Source organism: Xenia sp. Carnegie-2017, unplaced genomic scaffold (genome assembly GCF_021976095.1).
Source record: "Xenia sp. Carnegie-2017 unplaced genomic scaffold, XeniaSp_v1 HiC_scaffold_148, whole genome shotgun sequence".
Lineage (NCBI taxonomy): Eukaryota > Metazoa > Cnidaria > Anthozoa > Malacalcyonacea > Xeniidae > Xenia > Xenia sp. Carnegie-2017.
In genome coordinates, this window is record NW_025813456.1 from 1,785 (window position 1) to 23,456 (window position 21,672).

Consider the following 21,672-nt stretch of genomic DNA (forward strand, 5'->3'; position numbering starts at 1 on the left):
CGCCATATTAAGTGATTCTTCCGATATATGGAACATTTGTCGTGAAAGACAAACCGCTGTGTGTAAATAATGCATCTGATGTATTTACGCGATTTCAAAAAAGAAAACAAATATGTCGAAGAACAATAGTAAAGCGAAATTAAAAGTTGTCATTGTAGCTACGAAGGTAATGCATATTATTATAGAAAAGTTGCCAATTACTTATCACATGTTCAAAAACAAACCCATTTGCTTATACGATGAGCTCATTCAATGTCGTGATCGGAAATATAAGGCACATTTTGTGCAATGGTCCATGTTGACTGTTGTCATCGAGTGCTGGATGCTATGATTTATGTTTTCTAATTTTCTGCAGTTCCTACATATATTTATTCAATTTTCTCGTTTCCTTACTATTGTGCGCATGTAGGCCGTTGGCTATTATCTGGGACCAACCATCTGTGTGTCGACTTGCGAACTAACTATGCCTAATGAGTGCTGCCCCACTGAAATGACCAACTCAAGAATACATGACCAAATGAATGAAAGTAATAACTGAAAATACTTCAGTCAAGTTTAAAGATTCCAGGCGGAAATTTTATAAATCGTATCATTACTTATGGTGATGGAATGATGTTGTTAATAAAACCTCAACTGGAGTTATTTCTAGGTTGTCGCCTGATTTAATTCTTTCGCGTTTTCATGGTTGCCAAATTGGCCATACTGTTTAAAGACAGGCTCTTGGCGAATGAAAGATACGTTTGTACGCTACGCTACTTTCTTAGCACTATGATTACGTGCCCTGAATTGTATACTAATTCATTACAACACAATTAAAGTTTTATGACCTACCGTAAATTTGTGCGAACTACGACTTCGTCACCAGTTTTGCTTCCGTTCGATTAAAACCTTCAAAATCAGTCGAACAATGTTTTGCAACATTGATATATAACTTTGATGAAATTTAAAATGTTAACTATTTCAAAATATCTTTGCGGGAGTTGAGTTTTATAAAGAGATTTTTGTCCTCTTCAAAGCAAAGGGGGAGAAGGAATTGATTGGAGGAATATTTTAAATGCTTAACTAATTTTTCATTCACGTATCCAACAAGCTGATAAGGTTAAATCAAAGAAGGAAAAGTAGGTAGTCGTACATTACTTTTGATAAATGCAAAGTAAGCTCATAAGAGAAATTATGATGAAAAAAGTATAGTGATAAATGTATTTTGACTAGAATTTTCTCTCTCTTTAATGGCTGCTCTACTTAATAAAGAAAACTAATAATGCACGCAATCCATCATCAAGACGTCACAGGGATTTATTATTAAATCTTGATTCGCGTCGATGATCACAATTAAAATCATTTCTGGCGTCACTAATGAAACACATCAGGATCGTCAAGTACATTACTACGGAACGTGCAATGGAAAATTTACCACCAATTTAAAAATTGAGATAAAGTACTTCAGGAATGGTGAATTGCATACGTTTTGACTGCTTTTGACACAAAATCAGTATGGGCATAAAAGAATTACGTAATATTTCACCTGCGTGTCTTTTAATGTGTCAGCATTTGGTTGAAAACGTTGATTTCGTTGCATCTCGTTTAATAGTCTTATACATTTTTGCCATAAAAAACTTAGCACTGTTTCTTACCCAGCAATTTCGTCATTCAATATTTTGCATTAATAACCATATTGTTAAATCAGCCAAAATAATTTCGAAAAAAATTTGAAATAATTATACTATTTAAGTTTCTTTTCGTGACAATTAACACATTAGCAGCCGCGCGATGTCTGCCAAAATTTGTTCGTTTCCATTATCTCTGATCAATGAAGTTAGCACCTATTTAGGCTATGCAATTATTCAGGCTATACACACTCAGCTCGCTAGACATACACTACTTAGGCTCCACACCTCACACTGGTAAATTGTGTAAAGGAAAGTCGAGAATATCATTTTTAGTGTTAAGGTATTAATCTAAAACATTGTTGACTGAATTGTGTTTATAGACTTGGGACTATATAACATAGGCTGACACTGTTGTATTTGTAGACACCATTACAACTTTCACACTAAATATCTCCATAGGAACTAGGGAATATACTTCAGTAGTTTCGGTGATTTTTTTGTATTCCGTAGCGACCAATGTATCTATACTCATTAAAAGCTTGGAAGCAATTAATCAACGTATGAATTTATTGAAATTGTTGCTATTTGACATGTGTGCATGCTGTTATTATAATTTCATTTACGACATAAGGAGTTCTAGAGCCCACAATAAACATTGAACAATGAAATGTATTAAAGTTGACAGTACTAGTGGTAAAATTTTGCTTAAAAATTTTGTCATCTTGATATTTTTGCTACCTCAAAATGCCATGCAATATTGCTTTGAAGCAATGAAGTTAGAGTATTTGCGATAATAACGTATTCTTACGTGCAATTCAATGAATTCTTTGCTTTTGTTTGTTTGAATTGAGTGATAGCATAAGATACTAGAGAACAACTCCGCCATATCAACTTTTTTCAACTGTTCAAATGTCTTAACATAATTTCCTTCGCTGAAACTTCTTTCAAATGCTGGTTCCGAGCCGTCTTCGTTTTTGTTCACTTTTTTTTCTTACTTTAACGCTATAGACACGAACCATATGGTTGTGAAGGGGATTTTCTTCTAATTTTTTTGTGTGTATTTCCGAGGTAACAGTGCTATTCCCGAGGTTTCCTGCGTTCTTTCTAATGAAGAAATCGACAGGATTGTAGAAGATAGCCATGAAGATTAAGATAGCCATGAAGATTAAGATAGCCATTTATTTCTTAATCTTCATGGCTATCTAAATGAATAATAAATGAATCCACAATGAGCGACTTTATACGGCGACACTTATAAAACCAAACCCACGATTAGTCAGGGCGATCGTCTTTCTAATATTGGTGCAAGGTTGTCAGGCATATCGCGTCCGAAAACATCTTTGGAGCTAGCAGGTTTCCTTTATGGGTAATCAAAATACAACTGCGGTAACAAGACAAAGGTGTACATAGTGAGACATTAACAGTGGCAGAAACATCTGCTGAATACAGAGATGGATCTGGAATGATTTAGTAGTGGTTGCTTTGGTTTAGATTAGATTTTCTGAAGATACTTTGCAGGTTTTGCCCTATCATGTCAGACATTTACATTTCGCTTAGTTGTTTGGTATATTAATACAATTCATTGGAAAATCAAGCATAAACATCCCATATATCTATGACTGTCACAGCCATATTAAACTAGGTACATTTGAAACACATGTTATCACATGTTATGGCATTCAGACTGCAAAGACGTTTTGATAGAGATAATAACTTACCTTGTCCTCATCATTCATGGGTGACATATGATATGTCACCCATGATACTATACATTTATGTATATAAATATAAGCTGTTATTATTGGTATATTATTGTTAATGATATATACTGTATATATACAAGTATATATCATATGATACTATATATAATATGATAAAACGATTTGCGGTCATCGGTTCTGTAACGGATGCATGAATCAGCACATACGGTAAGCTTTTACGTGCTCCTTTATGGCATTTACTGTCACTGATGTGTTTTTTTTTCGGAAACTTTTAATGCAATTTCATCAAAGCTTTCGAAAAATCGTGAAACTCAACTCACTTTCACAGAAAAGCCCTACCGCTTATACTCTGACCCGTAGATAAGCCCATTTACTTGGGTAATGTTTATAGATCACTTCAGTACGTACGTACGTATAATATAGTCCATGCAATACTTCTGCCTCACCCCCTCCCCCGCTATATTAGCGTCCATGTATAAGTGCATTTGTAAATTATGCGAAGGCTAAGGGTAGGGTATAGTACTTATAAAACATATGTTTTATAAGTACTTATAGTATATGTACAATAATAACATGATAATAATATACTTAGATAATAATATATATATATATACTTGTTATATACACCCATGATAATATACTGCCTAGTATATTTTCTGTAATTAAGTACATAAAGTACTTATAGTTTTAAAACATTTTTTTGCGTTCAGGTCGAAAGCTTTGATGAAATTGCATTAAAAGTTTCCGAAAAAAAAAACACATCAGTGACAGTAAATGCCATAAAGGAGCACGTAAAAGCTTACCGTATGTGCTGATTCATGCATCCGTTACAGAACCGATGACCGCAAATCGTTTTCTACGTTTGTAAACATGCGGACGATTGTTCGGTTGAGTAAACAAGGTATCATACTTTTAATCAAAAAGCATTTTAAAAACTCAAAAGAATCAAAACAATCAAGACATTTAAAAGAATCAAAAAAATGTTTTCATTCAAAATGGCAAGGAATTTATCTTTTAATTTTATGATGAAAACGTATGACTGACGAGAATCGATTGAGCATTGAAGCACTCACCTCCATATAAGGTGAACTGTGTGTCGTTTGTGCATGCCGATTGGATAGAAATTGGAATGCTATGATTAAACGATCGTGACTAAAACACCACACGAGTACATACGAGTACATACGAGTAACATACGAGTACATACGAGTGACATACGACTATTTTCTGGTCAACAAATGAGAAACAACACAATTTCTTCAATACATTGATATTTGCGTTTATTTTTCCTTGTATTTGTGTGGACTTTGGGGCAACCATTTAATGGATTTAAATGCTGAAAAGGTATTTTACTTTTATACTACATTCATTTGTATGTTTTAGTTGAATTTGTTATAGATATTTTGTCGATGCGATTTGCCAGTATTTGAGCGCTTTTTGAAACACTTTCACCTAGGAAATACATATTTATGAAAGCGATAAAATAAACAACGTATAAATAATGCTTTCAAAACGTGCTACATGAAATAAATGTACATTATATATATTTGAATTAAATGAGAGTTGCACTGTTACGCAGTGGCGTAGCTAGCGGTCCCGCTACTCCCGCCCGGCGGGAGTAGAAATTTCCCAAAAAAATAATAAATATTCTATTTGGACATAAGATATACATTATTTCACGAACAATTTGTAATATTATGTTTTATTCGTTCATATTTACGCTTTTATTAGGTGGTTCGTAATCGTAATACAGCAAAATCTCAAGATTTGTTATGTAACCTAGCAACCGCCTTTTCTCGCACATTGCATACTCGCGCGTTTCTCCACGTATTCCGCCCATCTTCAGAGGGCGGAACATACAATATAATTCTATATAAGAAGTTTTGAATTCTGGTTGGCTAAGGGACTTGACGCATGCTCAAATCTGCTGTTTTTATAGTCGAACTCCCGCTATTTTAAATTGGCGGAGGTTGTAATTATTCGACCTTTTAATACGAGTACAGCGATTAGTGATTATCAAATTACGTGTCATTGTCGGTATTAATTTTCCATTGTGTTTACTCTCAAATTGCTATTTTGTATTTGTGTATGACACAATGGCTTCAAGTGCGACTGCAATTTGCTCAACTGATGTTGATTTAGTAAATAGCTTATTAGCTAAACCGTTCTCTGCTCGATCGTCGGTCGAACAGAATGTTATCGTTCATGAACGGCCTACTCCTGATTTAACTATCCAAAATAAGGGAAGAGCATTTCAGAGAGATTGGTATGAGGCGAAGGACTGGCTGTGTGGCAGTACAACCTTGCAGAAAGTGTTTTGTTGGCCATGTCTAATGTTTTCCCCAAAAACATCGCCATCGTGGACTAAGAATGGCTACAACGATATGCGGAGTATTATGTCTGATGCTAAGAAGCATGAAAAATCTAAATCGCATTTGACTGCATTTAAGACATGGAAAACGTATGGAGCTAGTGAACGAATTGATTGTCTTATGTCCCTCGCTAGAAGAAATGAGATTCAGCGTCACAATGAGGAGGTAAGACAAAATCGAGAAATTTTAAAAACTGTTACTGAGGCCGTGCTGTATTTGTCAAAGCAAGAGTCACAATGAGTCCGAAGGTAGCTTGAACAAAGGTAATTATAGAGAGTTGCTCGAATGTTTTGCTAAGTTTGATTCTGTATTTGAGCGTCGACTGCACAGTAGACTAGCAGAATCTGATATAGTTGGTGACAGAAGATTTACCGGAGTCTCCCCAGAAATTCAAAATGATCTTATCAGCTGTCTTGATTCAATTATTGAAGATGAAATCAGAAAGGAAATAAATGATTGCACATTTATGAGTATTCAGGTTGATGAAGCATCTGATGTCTCCACCAAAGAGCAGCTAAGTGTTATTGCTCGGTTTGACAAAGCAAGTGAAATTATGGAGAGGCAATTAGGATTTGTGGATGTAAGTATGAACAGAAATGCCACAGCAATATCACAAGTTGTCAAAGATAAACTTGGTGAGTATTCTAATATAAAAGAAAAACTGGTTTTACAAACATATGATGGTGCTTCTGTGATGTCTGGCCATATCAATGGTGTTCAAGCATTGGTTCGACAAGAGTATCCTTTTGCTCATTTTGTTCATTGTGCAGCTCATAGATTGAACCTGGTCCTATGCCAGTCAGCCTCATCAATTTCTCCAGTTAAAATCTTTTTTATTAATATAGCTACATTCAGCACATTTACAAGCAATGCCCCAAAAAGAAAAGCTTTTCTCACATCTAACAACCTTGAGTTTCCTGCCCCTGGTGAAACAAGATGGTATTATCGCTCTAGATTAATCAATGTATTGCACAAAACTATGAAAAACTTTTAGATATTTTTGAGGGGTACTTGAACAACCAGCTGGGTGGGATGATGAGTCATTAAGTAAAATAAGTGGCTTACTGCATTATCTTGATAGCTTTCTCTTTTGTTTTCTAGTGTGTGTTTTTTACAGGATTTTAGAACAGTCCACAATTTTGTATTCCATTCTTCAAAATAGGGAAACCCATTTTAACTATGGCATAAGCAAGATTGACAATTTCAAGCAGTTTATTGTGTCACTTCGCACAGATCAAGCTTTCACCGAGTTTTACCAAACTGCACTAGAAAAGTAGGCCCACCAGCAACCAGAGCAGATAGTAGATACAATTACAAACAGCTTTATTTTGAGATCATTGATTCCATTAAAGGCATGTTAAGTGAACGATTTCAAGATATTAATCAGTTCGAGTTTTTAGACCTTGTAAATCCTAAACTATTTACTACATGGAAGGGCATAGTTCCACAGGAGAAGATCAATCTTCTTAAAGATAAGTATAGTCCTCTTTTGACATCCAAACTTTGGAGAGTCAACTTTCCTTCATTTACAACGACAAGGACTTTCACAAAGAGTGCAGTAATGAGGTTCTTAAATACATCTTCAAATTTAATCTCCAGTCGAGTTTAGGTCAAGTGGTAAATTTGTTAAAATTGAATGGTGTGTTGGCAGTGGCAAGTGCTTCAGTAGAGAGGTCGTTTTCTTGCTTAAAAGGGTAAAAGCTATTTAAGAAATAGAATGGGTCAAGGTCGGCTTAGCTCTTTGTGTAGAATATCTATTCACAAAGATATCATTGAAAAGAAAGAGGAATCAGAGGTGTTGCATAACGAGGTGGTTGAAAATTTGTAGAAAACCCAGGAGGCTGGCCTTTCTTTATAAATGATGAGTATAGTATGTTTTGATATTTGTTCGTATAATACATGGTACTTCATTGAGAAAATTAAGCATAACTTAAAGAATAAAGCCATCCCTGTCTACTTGCCCCAATCTAAACAAGTTTAAACTAACAAGTAGAATGCTAAGAAAATCTCTCTCTATGCACTTTAGAAGTGTCGTATACTATATTATTTTTTGTGCTAATACAAATTTCTTCTGTTTATGCAGGGGCAGTGATGAGTAAATTATGTTTTAGGGGACAATTGTCTCCTGCGTAACGTTTCTCTGAGCCACCTTTAGTACCTTTTTAACTAGTTGCAGTTTCAACGATTGCCACATTAAGAATGCAGCTAACAAAAATGGGTTTTTATAAATTATTGTACAACAAATAATTCGCCCTCGAAATCGCAGGAAATGCTGTTTCCAAGGCTCTGGATTTCAAAATTTTCCGGGGGAGCCCCCTAGTGGGGTCGCGCCTCCGGCGTGAGATGGATTGGCGGGAGTGACTATTTTTCCTAGCTACGCCACTGCTGTTACGTATAGTCCTGAGACGGACTATTTTTGTTGTTGTTGACTGACGTTTCGACAACCTTAGCGGTAGTCATCTTCAGAGTCAAAATGAATGTATAATCTTGTGTCATTGAACTAATGACTTACGAGCGATTAACAAGCTTGAAATCATCAGCCAATTTACAATACAGGATTGAAGAGGAAAACCGCTTAGATAGTTTAGCACAGACTTCTTATAGCAGTGCTTTTTAATGAACAAATTTTACAGCTACTTTATTTAATATTAATGTGTAATCAGTCCTATACAACAAATCAATTTCATGGCCATAATCACTGTATGTATAATGTATGTAAATAAGATCATCAGCAAATACGATAAAGGTAAGTTATTTTTTCAGGCTTATTACATTGCCTTCTCATATTCCCCTTTTTATGATAATGCAACAGTTTTAAATACAGTATTATCTTTTTTTTGTAGATTTCTACATCTGGGTTATTAATTGAAGAATCAAGAACAGACTTTCAAAATACTACGATTTACGCTTTCAATAATGGAAATGCTATGAATAATGACTGCAACGACTGTACCATTCAATGCGTATGATGTCAAACACATTAAAGGTAGAGACAACCTCATCGCTGATTGTCTCTCACGACCTTAGAACATTATTATCTTAAAGAAAGCTTTTCAATCTTTCTTTTTTTTTAAGGGGAAGGGTGTTACATGATAATACATAATCATGTAAATGATACTTATTATTGGTATATACGTAAATATTATTAGTTAACTAATTAGTAAAATGCCTTACTCATACATGCATGTGTATGTTAACCACAATAACAGGAAAGCTTACGTATAGGACGTGGTCAACCTACTGACCACAAACAACTTACAGGATACATGGTTAATCAACTGACCACAGTTTACGCACAAGCTGTTAATCGTACGTCATTGTGCAATCATATATAAGCCGAAAATCGAACGTTGTAGTTATGTTGGTGCTTAGTATAAGTCCACATCAGAAGAAAGCTCATATAAAAGAAGACGAACTATTTAAGAAAAGAATCAAATACAGATATATATCCTATCCATCAACGAAAGAGTCACTGAAAGTCTGAAAGCAGTTGTCTAGATAAGTTTGAACATTTAAACATTTATGTTATAAAGATTATATCAAAATTATTAGTATATTAAATAAATATTTTAAGAATTGACAACAACTTCTCCACAAGGTTTTACTCCTTTTGTTACGAGCAATTGAACCAAAAGCGGCCATTTTATTATTAGTCGGGACGTTCGTAACAGAGTAAGTATCAAAAAGAAATGATCAGCCCTAACAGTACTCATGATTTGGAGCAGAGCTTGTTATGTTCTATTTGCTGACAACGTGCAGGGAAGAACAAGGAGTAAAGATGACTGGAAGATGTTATTGACCAGGCAGAGTATTAAAAAAATTATAATGCTGTAAAGATAATTGATTTATTGACTGCCCTATCCAGAGTTGTTTAATTTGATCATGGTCAAATTCTATGGATGGAGACAATGGATTCACTAATGATGCATTGTATGCTTTGAAGTTAAAGTTCATGAACCAAAGAAAGATGGCAAGAAGGTTGTGTGTGTTTTGATGCTTAATGAAATGTCAATTCACAAACATATAAAATGGGAAGGCCATAAAGTTTGTGTCTATGTAAACATTTGTACTGAGATTGATGATGACTCGATGCAGATTTGAAGCATCAAACTGTATAAGCCATTGGGTTTTATATAACTTAATGTTTAAATTATATCATATCTTTATCAAAATGTTTTAGTGTTGTTTGAATGTTACTAATATCTAGTGCACTATACTGAAGAATTGAAGATTCAGTGATGAAACCTTTAAAGTTTCTGTACTGTATACTTCTTCATTATTACAGTTTTTGCTTTAAGAAACAGTTTTGGCTTATTTACCTATGGAGTACAGAATGGAGATTTATCATATGCATTATTGCTGCTTTTTAAAGAAATCTTTTTTTTCAAAGCTTTTCTACATTTCTTTTCATGAGATTGATGATATAAATGTAATATAATCCAATAACTTTCTAATTTCTAAAAAGCTTTTAAGCTTCTAGCATAAAAGTACACTATAGGTATGTAATTCATTTGGTTTTATTGCCTTGCTATGACATATCTACTTGCACTTTAATATTCGCATAATTTAAACATCACACGAATGTTTATCACTTACAAATCATTTTCATGTACGGCCCAAACATATCTTCTTCATAGGTCATTTCAGTGTCAGTTTCATTACTGCGATCAAATGAAGCCATATCATAGTTGCTGCTTGTCCAAATAATTTCAAGTGACGTAAATTTATCAAACAAACGATTTTTATTGTCTCTCAATGAAATACGAAGTTTCAAATCTTGACGACTTCGTACGTGGAACTAAATATAACAAACATGGTAACTGTAGATACATGAATAATGAATTCAATAATAGAACATGCAGTAAATAGATAATGCTGCGGTATAGTCAATACATTGCAAACATATTTGTATTTTATTAAATCTATATTTGACACATCCTTAACATGACAATTTTCGTTCTCCTCATTTATGTATACAGAAAAAAATTTTTTCATTAAAAGTTACAAAACATTTATGTTTCTCTAGAGATACCAAACAAATGAACAATTGCTAATTATACGTAACAAATTCCTCCTTATTAGGACTCTGACAATCCTGTAAACTGAACGTACGATCCGTGATCTCGGGTAGTTGGACATCTGGTTCAGAGTTGAGGGTGGCAGGTATCATGCAGGCAAATCTCAAAGTGATAATAGAGCTCGCTGGATAGTTATTAGTTTCTGATGGATTATTGCCAATTGTAACCACAATATTTTGTTCCCCGAACTCCTTACAAGTCACGTGATAATAATGTAGAGAGCTTTGTTCACCAAACGGATGTTGTGGTATCACATCAGTTCTTATTGAGATCAGAGCTAACTTCTCAGAGTTCAATGAAGTACAAAATATATTATTAGTTACTAAAGTAATACAATGGATGTGATTAACTTTCTCATGTGTAGATCTGACATGAAACCATAAATGACGTGGTTACGTACCTTTCTCATAATGTGTTGATCTACCATGAACCCATGGTTGAGGTCCACCTTGTATGATAAAGTTCTTTGCTGAACCAAGGGTGACAACAGCAACGTCAACAGGATCGAGAGCCTAAAGATAATACATTTATAACGTGACAATAATGGTGTGAGATTTCTCATTGAGGGGATTGAAATTTGACAGTAAAACGAAACAGTAAATAAAATGTTAGAGAAAAGTAGATGAATTTTCCTTACTTTAAGTGGTAAATACGCAGCTACTGTAACAGTTGCTTTAATATTAATATTTTATATTGATATACAGCTGTGACAATGACATATCCTTGACGCAAAGCTTTGAGGCACGCTGATGTACAACCAGGAGTTATCATCAAACTCATCAAAAATAAACATTTAAACATTAAAATCCTGGCCAGAGATTTGCCAGGCGGAAAGCAAATTTTCAATATGAACATAATAGCCCAACATAAGACTTTTAAAAGCCATCACAATAATAAATAAAAGGTTTTTTTATTAATAACGTTTCGTCTTTAATTTAAGATAACTTCAGATTATATGAGATAAATTATATACATAAGGTTTTAAATACGAGCATATATTACAGGGTGTTAAATTACATTAGGAAGGAGGAAGAGAGAATTGAGAAGTCATTAAAATCGGCAGAATGAGATGTATTTCTTATATGGAAAGAACTGCAGATGGTTGTGGACATAAGGAAGGTTTCTCTGTTAAGGGAGAGATTCCCAAGTGTTCCGATATTCTGGTGTGTAAATGACGCCAGTGAAAGTGTAGACAGAAGTAAGATAATGCTCCTAAGAAAATCATGTACTTCTGTCTCCGATTCACTGACCTACAATGTCTTCAGATTCGCACTCAAATCACTCGACTCTGCAATGCTGCCTTTCCTCATATCAACGTTCGCTTTGTTTTTCGTTCTTCCAGGCGTCTCTCCTCTTTCTTTCCTTTTAAAGATAGGGTTCCCAAGCTCCTGAGATCTGGTATTGTATACTCATTTAGGTGTCGATGCTGCTCTGCATCGTATGTGGGTCAAACCACGCGCCACTTACACACAAGAAATCGGAACACTTGGGAATCCCTACCTTAACAGAGAAACCTTCCTTATGTCCACCACCATCTGCAGTTCTTTCCAAATAAGAAATACATCTCACTCTACTAATTTTAATGACTTCTCAATTCTCTCTTCCTCCTCCGACAATTATGACCTTATGATTCATGAAAGCCTTCATATATCCAAACTTAAACCCTCTCTTAACACTTAACAAGGCAACTCAATCCCCCTTCACCTTCTTTAATATACCGCCATTCTCCCTTAATTCCGTCATCTAAACTTCCTACTCCACTCACATGTAATTTAACACCCTGTAATATATGCTTGTATTTAAAACCTTACGTATATAATTTATCTCATATAATCTGAAGATGTCTTAAGTTAAAGACGAAACGTTATTAATGAAAAAACCTTATATTTTATTATTGTGATTGCTTTTTTAAAAGTCTTATGTTGGGCTATTATGTTCATATTGAAAATTGAAACATTAGTAATATTGAGACGATCGTTAAAAAGCGTTACGGTACACTGATGTATCTCCAGGAGTTAGAAAATCATCTACTTTATCTTAAATAAACGTAAAGTCATTCAAAATGTACGACTCGAAAATTGTGCTATTATTATATTTTCATTGAACATAACTTTATTCACATCACGTTTCACTCTCAAGATACTGTAGTTTGTGTAATGGACGCTTTACAAAAACGTGTTTTCGTCACATTGCATAATGAAAATTTGACAGAGCAGGTATACTTGCTGTTAACCGAACAGAAGCTTCTTTTATTGTGAGGAGTTAATGATATAAAAAAATTTCCTCATAATTTTGACAAAAAGTTGCCTTGAAACTAAAGGATGTTTGAAACCTTGTATCAACTCATTGTGCAAAATGACGTGGAAAGTTGTGTAAATCGGTTATTACAAAAACTTTAATATCGCAATATCTACGATATGCATAAACAGTTCTACAAAACACACTGCCATTTTTAAAGTTCTGTTGAACGAAAATATAATTAGAATAGTAAATTTTTGGAGTCATATGCCCTTTAAAAATAACATTAGTATCATCAGTCGCCACGTAAACAACAAACCTGATGTTCCAAGTACTTGAAATATTGAAGGATCATTAACAGATATCGTAAGCTTCATTTTGCGACAATCATCAAAAAACAATAAATCGTCGTTTTCTAAAAAAAATTATTCATAAGTTAAATAACTTCAATTAATAATCACGCCTAAACTTTTGTACGTAAAGTTTCAATTTTTAGAAGTATTTAAAAAAGGATAAATTATATCTAACTTTAAACATGTATTATCGAAAGAAAGGATGAACTACGTATAACTGATTCTAAACATTAAATGTTTGTTAAACAATATACGTATCTACAACAAACCTGGTAAAGAAAATGCAGCAGCAGACACAGGAATCTTTAACTTTGTACCAATTTCAACTTCAACTCTTGAGGGGACAAACTTTAAGTTGTCCGGAGGCAATATATAAACCTAAAATACAACAAGTGAATTAAAAAACAACCATTTAAAGTTTTCTTCTTCAAGTTACGCATACACACCTTTGATTGAACATAATGCAATAAATTCTCAGTGTCATGAGCCTTCACAATAGTGAATCCAGTGTCAGCAGTCGTAGTGAGAAGACCTCGAATGTTGACACTTGCAATGGTCGTAGCATCAGAAGGCCACGAGTATTGTCCACTCCCCCTGTGGCCTAAAAAGGTAATGCACAATGTTACATGAAGTATTTATATTGGTTACAACGTGATCTACGTAAAATAACTGGTTAAACTTTTGGCAAGCGAAAACAGCAGCAATTTCTTTATGTCAAATCCTCTTCCTCCATCCCAACATGCAGTAAATTAGGTTCATGTACATACTTCAAGTTGGTATTTGTAATGATCCCTACCATTTAGTATCCATGGAAACGCCAAAACAGCAGGTGTCACGGTGACAGGATTATAAATAATAACATCTTGTTTACCACGTACGGGAGTATCGATGACCGCATTTTCTCCAGTGATAATTGACTATAAAATGGAGTAAGTGAACTTTACATAACTTGACAATAATATTGATATGAAAATCATTATTGAGAAGCTGGCATCAACTTCTCCACAATAATGAAACAAACTGTGATATCCTTCACTTTATTAGTATAACGACCTACCGTACAAGGCATTTACGTATGATTTACGTATGAGCGTTTAAATCTGATCAGTGAGAAAATAAACTTTGTAATCCATACAAATATCCATTACATAGTAGTACATATGTATGGTAGTCAACTACACAACACAAAACATTCAAATTGTTACCGTAATCTTAGACAGTACAGCACGCAGCACTATTTTCCCACTGGTCAACGTCTTCGTCTCATGATACGATCCATTATCAGATGAATAAGAAACATCGAAATGCGATTTTGGAAATTAAGTTGTGATTTGAATGTTACCACCAACATAAAGTTTATGATTAAGTTTGTCAAAGACGTTCACTGTGACAAAATATTCACGTTTACTTTCTAAGATCCAAACATCGCCAGAAGTGATAGAAAATCCTAAAAAATCATAGAGACGGAATCATCTCAATGTTAACATTACATGAAAACTTTCTTGATTTTTCTTGAGTTTATGTGATAAATATTTACGTGATGAAGCAACAGTAACAACAGCTTAAGCAACGCACGAAAATTGAAGATTTCTTTCATAAGACTATTGATGTGGTTTTCAAATACTTAGCAAATGTTCAAGTTAATACGAGAGAGTTGTGAGATTTCTATAAACGTTAAGCTGAAAATATCAATGATATTTTACAAAACAAAACTTAAACATGTAAAACTCGTGTAAAATGTCACAGGTAAATGTGCTTTAACTCTTTCATTCAATGAAATCAATAACAATTTTTCCAAAAACTTTTCGAACGCAATTTCTTCGACCAAGTTTTGAAATTTTAACGTCGTTTCGTGTTTGAAAACAAAATTTGGCGCCAAAAGTTTTGCCTTGCAAACGTCACAACTTGCGCTCAGTGACGTCTCACGAACACGCTTCAATAATGAATCAAACACGTGCAAATCACGACGTCCATAATCATTTTAAACAGTTATGAATTCAAGAATTACCTAGATGAGGTTCATCAACATAAATATAAGCTGTTGGTTGTCTTGTAGATATTTGATCTTTCATGTCTCATCATAACGTTAAAGATTAAACCAAAGTATCCATAAAAGTACCTACGTAATGTACTACAAGTATCTACTGACGTACCATAAGTACATGCTGTCTATTGTATTGTACAGTGAAACAGAAATACGTACATACACAATGATTTTAAGAGAAGCTAATAAAGAACATGCATCTATAAATGTTAGCCAGCCTCCCCCCTCCCCTCGCGCGACAATTGTCAACCCACCCAGTCCATGGTGTGCACAAAAGAATACTTTTATCAACAAGGGTGACTTGTACATACCAAAGAACAAAAACCTACCCCTCAGTCCAGAAGTACACACAAAAAGATACTTTTATCAACGAGGGTAACTTGTGTATAACCAAGAACACGACCAATAAAATTAGATGATGTTTAATGAAGAACTGCAACAGTTGTATTGCTTAGAACAAACTCAAATTGTGTTGACGGCATTTCGACATCTAATGATAAAATGATGTTTTACAATTTTTAATTGTACAAATACTTTTCTTAAATCATTGGTATTATTAAAGTAAACGACAGCACGGGAATAAGAAATGTAATTATGTTTACCTATCATAGCGTTTTGTCGAAATCTTTTGACTGTGTATTTGACAGCAGTATTTATCATAATGTAGACATCCCTCGATGGAATTATTAAGTTATCAATCACCAATAACTTTACTTCGTCAGATTGAACATCCTAAAAGACAACATGAACGTAAAAATACAAGAAACATCATTAAATAATCTTAGAGTTTTCCTTCCAGCAATAAATTCCATTTGCGATATTACATTTTAGTGTGATAAATGGAAAAGTTTCTAATTTTGTCAAATCGTTCTGTTTTATGGTAAAGATTAAATTGAGCGTCGACATTTTTCAATGACTTTGCCCCAAGCCTGGAGCAGCTAATCTTTGTGACGTCACGCACAGGATTCGTTAATACGAGAAATAAGTATATGCCAACTACCTTGGATGACGTCAGAATTAGGCTAGACCCACACCTCGCACACCGACGGACAAGGTTCATTAAAAGGCAACTTAAAAAAAGCGTTATAATAAGCCGACGATTTGACCGACGAATTAAAATTTTTATTCAAGAACAATAATAAAAATTTTGTTAGTTGGGGCACTTTAATACGTAATAAAACCATGTTTATGAAAAGACGATGTTGAGTTGAAATGTTTTATTTATAATTAAACTGCATCATTTTGATTCCACCCAAACATTGCAACAGTTATTGCAGCTTTTCTCCTATTTTTTCGGAAACAAGGAAACGTTTCTTCGAAGTTTTCTAATTTACTCACGCTCTCAGATTGATATTTTTGCTTTATTTTTCATAACAAAGGAAATACGCTTATAAGCTACGTACGAACATTGTTATAATTTTCATCTCCAAAAAACAAAACTCACGTGATTAGTCTTTTCACAAAAATAACATAAAGTTTCTAACAATTATTTGCAAATTGCAGAGAAGTCGCACTGACAGTACGGATCCAAAGATAAGACAATGTAAAAAAAACACAGTCTTTTGACTCCAATTTAATTTTGATTCACGTACGTATTATGAGAAGAACATCCATTGACTTCAATTTACATTTTGAACAAAACATATCACAAGCTTATGGTGTAAATAACCACTTCTTGTCTTACAATCGACGGTTTGCAAGCTGAGCGATTTTCTCTTTAAAATCTGAAGTGTAATGTCCATGGTTATGTAGAAGCACGCCATGCACATATTGGACGTCAAGTTAAGTCTCTCAATGAAACGTTAACACGCGATGAACTAGTGCTTAAATGTCTCGATGTATCGCAAGTGTTCTTGTACGAGTATTTATCATAAAAGATACAAAGAAATCGAACGATACTGCACAGGTTCAAAGAACGTTTATCTTTTGACTTATAATAATTAGTCGATATAACTGATTTCAAGACTTAAAGTTTTAAAAGGATAACACCTAAAAAGTCAATTCATTAAACTTATCAGCTGCACGCTCGCAATGCAAATCATAGAGAAAAACGTCACAGTTATCATGAAATAAATCAGTTCTTATATATAACGATCATTTTAAATCTAGCACAGAACGATTTTGTGACTGTGATCCTTTCATTTTTGTTTTAGAATTAAAATCACGTATCGTCAATATTTATTATACAACAACGTGAACACAATCAATGTACAAAATTTTGCTTCTTTTAAATCAAATTGCGCTATCCAGAGGGAGAAATATAGCTTGTAATTTAACTTTAATCCAACTTTGACTATTAATTTAAGTTGATCTGAAAGACTTTTCTCTTTCACAATTCAACACCCCGATTTATTTTTTATGGATGTTTTATGACTGACGTACGTACGTATCCGTCCATTTTATGGATGTTTTATGACTGACGTACGTACGTATCCGTCCATTTTAGGAAAATAAGAATTCATTAAACGCTCAAAATACGTAACAAACTATATAACATAGGAATTCTTGAATACGTGTGAATTGTTTGCACATTGGAAAACAACACTGTCTGGCTCGTTGTTAGATTTGTGAATTGATCTACGACGTATGGACTATGTTTCATACGTGCATAAAGCTGTCCAAGAAAGACTTAAGTACTACGAAGTACGATCCTTTACATAACCCACAAAATTTACAATAAACGCAACAATTTACAAATTGCCTAAATCATTTTTAAATGGGACAACTTAAACTGTCTAGTGTAAGTTGTGAATACATTAACGATAATTTATATATTTAGCAAACCTGGAAGGTTGGATGACTTAATTTTGCTCTGACCAGCGCTGTTCCTGTTGTTATGCCTTCAACAATGATACTGCTGCCCCCTTAAACCCTTAAAATAAACAATTTTCATGAGTTAAGTCCAACTTCAACAACAGCAATGTAGTAAACATAGAGTTTACCTCGGCTTCTAAAGCATAAATAGCAGCTGAGGTTTCATTAATTGATTCAGCAAATGGGACAATCCTAAATACAAAGTGATTAAAAAATTTTTAGCACTCATTATACTTATCTAACATGACAATACATTATTGATGCAGTTGTACTACGTACCTTAATATGCTGGAGGCATCCAAAGATCCAGGAATAGTAATAAGTTGCCAGTCAAAGACAAGGCCATCAATTGAAGAAAATAAATTATCTGTATCACCATAAGCGAAGACTTGAAGAACTTCTGGTGATTTTCCCAGTAAAAGTTCACGTGTTGTAGTTTGGATTTGAATACGATTTATTTTGTTGACCAATACATCAGCACAAATGACATTGAAAGTTACTGAAAGTAAAAAATCAGATAAAATCATGATCTTTGCTTAAATGTATTGAAGTGAAAGGGAGACACTCTTACAGCTGAAATTGCAGATATATCTTTTTAATACAAGATGTTTGTGCTTGTGTTACAATGAGAAATTACTCTTTCCTCATTAATACACAAACATTTAGACAATGACATATATCACATTACAAGATTACAATTGGCATTTGCATTTTCGATTTGCATTTGCATTTAAGGAGATTACACACACCAAATAAAATATTTAATATATAAGATCTCTTTTTAGCTGAAAATAGCTAATTTTAGTGTCAAGTAAACACATCTGTCTTATAGCAACCACTTATAGCAACCACTCTGTGCCCAAACAGTAAAGTTGACGTTACCTGAGCCTGCCGTAGAATAAGGAAGAAGGATGCTTAAAACATTCAAAGTATCAGGTTGTTTTTCACAGAAAAATAAATCAAATAATGAAAGAAAACATTTTAACAAAAGAATCTTCCTAAACCCCGCCATTTTTGGAGTTTGGACGAACTGTATGTTTCGTATTTCTTACATAAAGTCCTTCCTACAATAAGAAGTAAAGTTACCCAAAAATGCAAATTATCTTTTTAGTAAGAAAATCAAACACAATAATTATAATCCACTATTTTCAAAAAGCTTATATCCACTCTGCATGTGAAATTGATACGCAATTTTTATGGACGGTTGAAGTAGGGCTGTATTAAGAGGAGGGCGTCCAGGCAGTTGCCAGGAGCCCAGCGATTTTGAGGGCCCCGCAAAGCGAATAATTTCAAAGGAAATGTTGTCTTTTTGTGGCAAGTGCAATACAAACTTCATATTACAGAGAAAATTTCGAACGCTTGCTTGTGCTTCCATTAGATGTTAGACATAATAAACTTGCAGGTTGTTATTGAGGTGTTAAATATTTGTCATTGATAGCATAAATTATAGTGGAATTTGCGTTAAATTGGCATTTTTGTTTTCACACATCAATGATTGCATTTAAAAGCTTGGGGGACTAAAATTCCAGCCATTCATGCATTAAATTTGTGACTTTTATTTCTATTTTTCATTTAAGACACGGAGGTGGTATTAAAAAATAATTTGAGAATAAATTTAACATATTGTACAAAATTCAAAAAAGTCTTTGTAAATAAACGTTTTTTTCTACGTTTTAAGACGTTGACCTTTATTATTGATACAGACCAGTGCTGACCAAGGCTAATTTTTTTAGAGGAAAGGGGGTCTTGACGAGGCTGAAGCCATGTAAACATAAGTCACGTATGAAATTATCATATAGACGTTCACAACGTTTACTGAATTGAATAAAAGATGAAAAATCATATAACTTACAAGTAATGATCACAATTATATTTGAAATAAGCTTACACACATTCCTACTGCACTATGTAAGTGTGACAAAACTCGGCAGATTAAAAGCAAAAGGTCTGCAAGAAAATCACTCAGTTTTTACAATAAATTCTAATTTATAAATGATTCTCAAAAAGTAACAATACTATTATAAAATTATGTATAGTTGTATACTAATTACTAAATACTCTTATTGTACAACTGGATTACTAGCATTCTTAAACAGCAGTGAACGTCTCCCAAACCAAGGCAACTAATAGTTAGATAATTCACCACTTAGGGGGTGTTTACATGAATCCGGAATGAGTTTCGATCCGGAATGAACTCAATCCACTTTAAAAGAAATCCTATTGCATATTTACATGAATCCGGAATGAGTCACAACTCGATCCGGATCGAGTTCATTCCTAGTTTCATTCCGGATCGAAATTTACTTTTTATCTCATGTAAACGCGAATTGAGTTTCATTCTGGAATGATATTGTGATTAATGACGAAGCACGCATGTGCCATGGGTATTGCCTTCTGGCAAATTGAAGCTCGTAAGTAAATAAAGAGGCTAAATGGGTTAAAATGAGTGCGAAGAAAAACAACAATTAGTTTCATGTAAACACGGATTGACATCACGTTTCGATCGGGATTGAAAGTCATTCCGGATTCATGTAAACACCCCCTTACAGACATTAGCAGCACTGATAAATTGTTTTGTCTTATTTTTCACTATCAATCGGTAAAACGTCGGATTATGATGTTTTACTTTAAAACATTTTAAAAGATTTCTTTCGTCACAGCATTAAATTTAAGCTCACATTATTTATGTGAAAATAATAATTTAAAATTTGGTTACCTGCAGCAAGTGGCTCTTATCAAAAAATACCCAGCATAAAGAAATTATGGGGCATGATCATGTGAAACATTAAGAGAAGAAAAGTTATCGATTTATCAAGAATGTAAATCAAATAATTTTGGTTGTACTTCGATCATAGTCAAGTTTTCGACAATTGTGTTCTTATGAATTATTCATTTTAGTAACCAGAAGGGCGCACAGCCGCCTGCGACGATTGTTTTTTCTAAACAGCCTTCAACACTATCAAAGTTCTTATTCATACACACATGTTTGACATTTTGAAGGCGTTCATGATCATTTTAAAACATTGTTTGGCTCTATCAAACTTTTATCAATAAACATGAATGACATGCCGAAGACGTGCATGACCATTCTAAAGCAGAGTTTAACGTCATAAAACTTTCGTCGATAGACATGGAAGACATGTTCAAGGCATAAAAGCTTAACTTTATCTGTGTCTCTCACTATCCTCCAATTTTATTGGACAGTCAACAAAACATTTACTTTTGAAAGATTTTGAAAGTAATTATTCTATCACCTTTCCTACTGTGTAAAGAAAGACAATATGAAAAGAAACCTAATAAACTAATTTTTTAGTATTTTATTAACAGAAAACAGCAATTATAATCTATTCTAAAAGACACATTTTTAGAGACATGCTCTGTTATGAAAGATGTTCTACTTGAAACAAATTCTCCATCAATTATATCATGTTCATTGAAATGT

At 33.7% G+C, this 21,672-nt stretch overlaps 2 long non-coding RNA genes across 2 annotated transcripts; one reads left to right on the forward strand and one right to left on the reverse strand.

Moving 5' to 3' along the window:
* The first annotated feature begins 4,639 nt into the window (after positions 1-4,639).
* Positions 4,640-9,156, forward strand: LOC124435766. Its single transcript, XR_006945148.1, has 2 exons — positions 4,640-4,675; positions 8,547-9,156. It is a non-coding gene; the product is annotated as an uncharacterized LOC124435766 (long non-coding RNA).
* A 6,177-nt stretch (positions 9,157-15,333) lies between these two features.
* Positions 15,334-19,242, reverse strand: LOC124435769. Its single transcript, XR_006945150.1, has 7 exons — positions 19,113-19,242; positions 18,510-18,729; positions 18,359-18,422; positions 18,201-18,288; positions 16,019-16,148; positions 15,778-15,906; positions 15,334-15,446 (listed from the first exon to the last, which is right to left on the reverse strand). It is a non-coding gene; the product is annotated as an uncharacterized LOC124435769 (long non-coding RNA).
* Between the last annotated feature and the right edge of the window lie 2,430 nt (positions 19,243-21,672).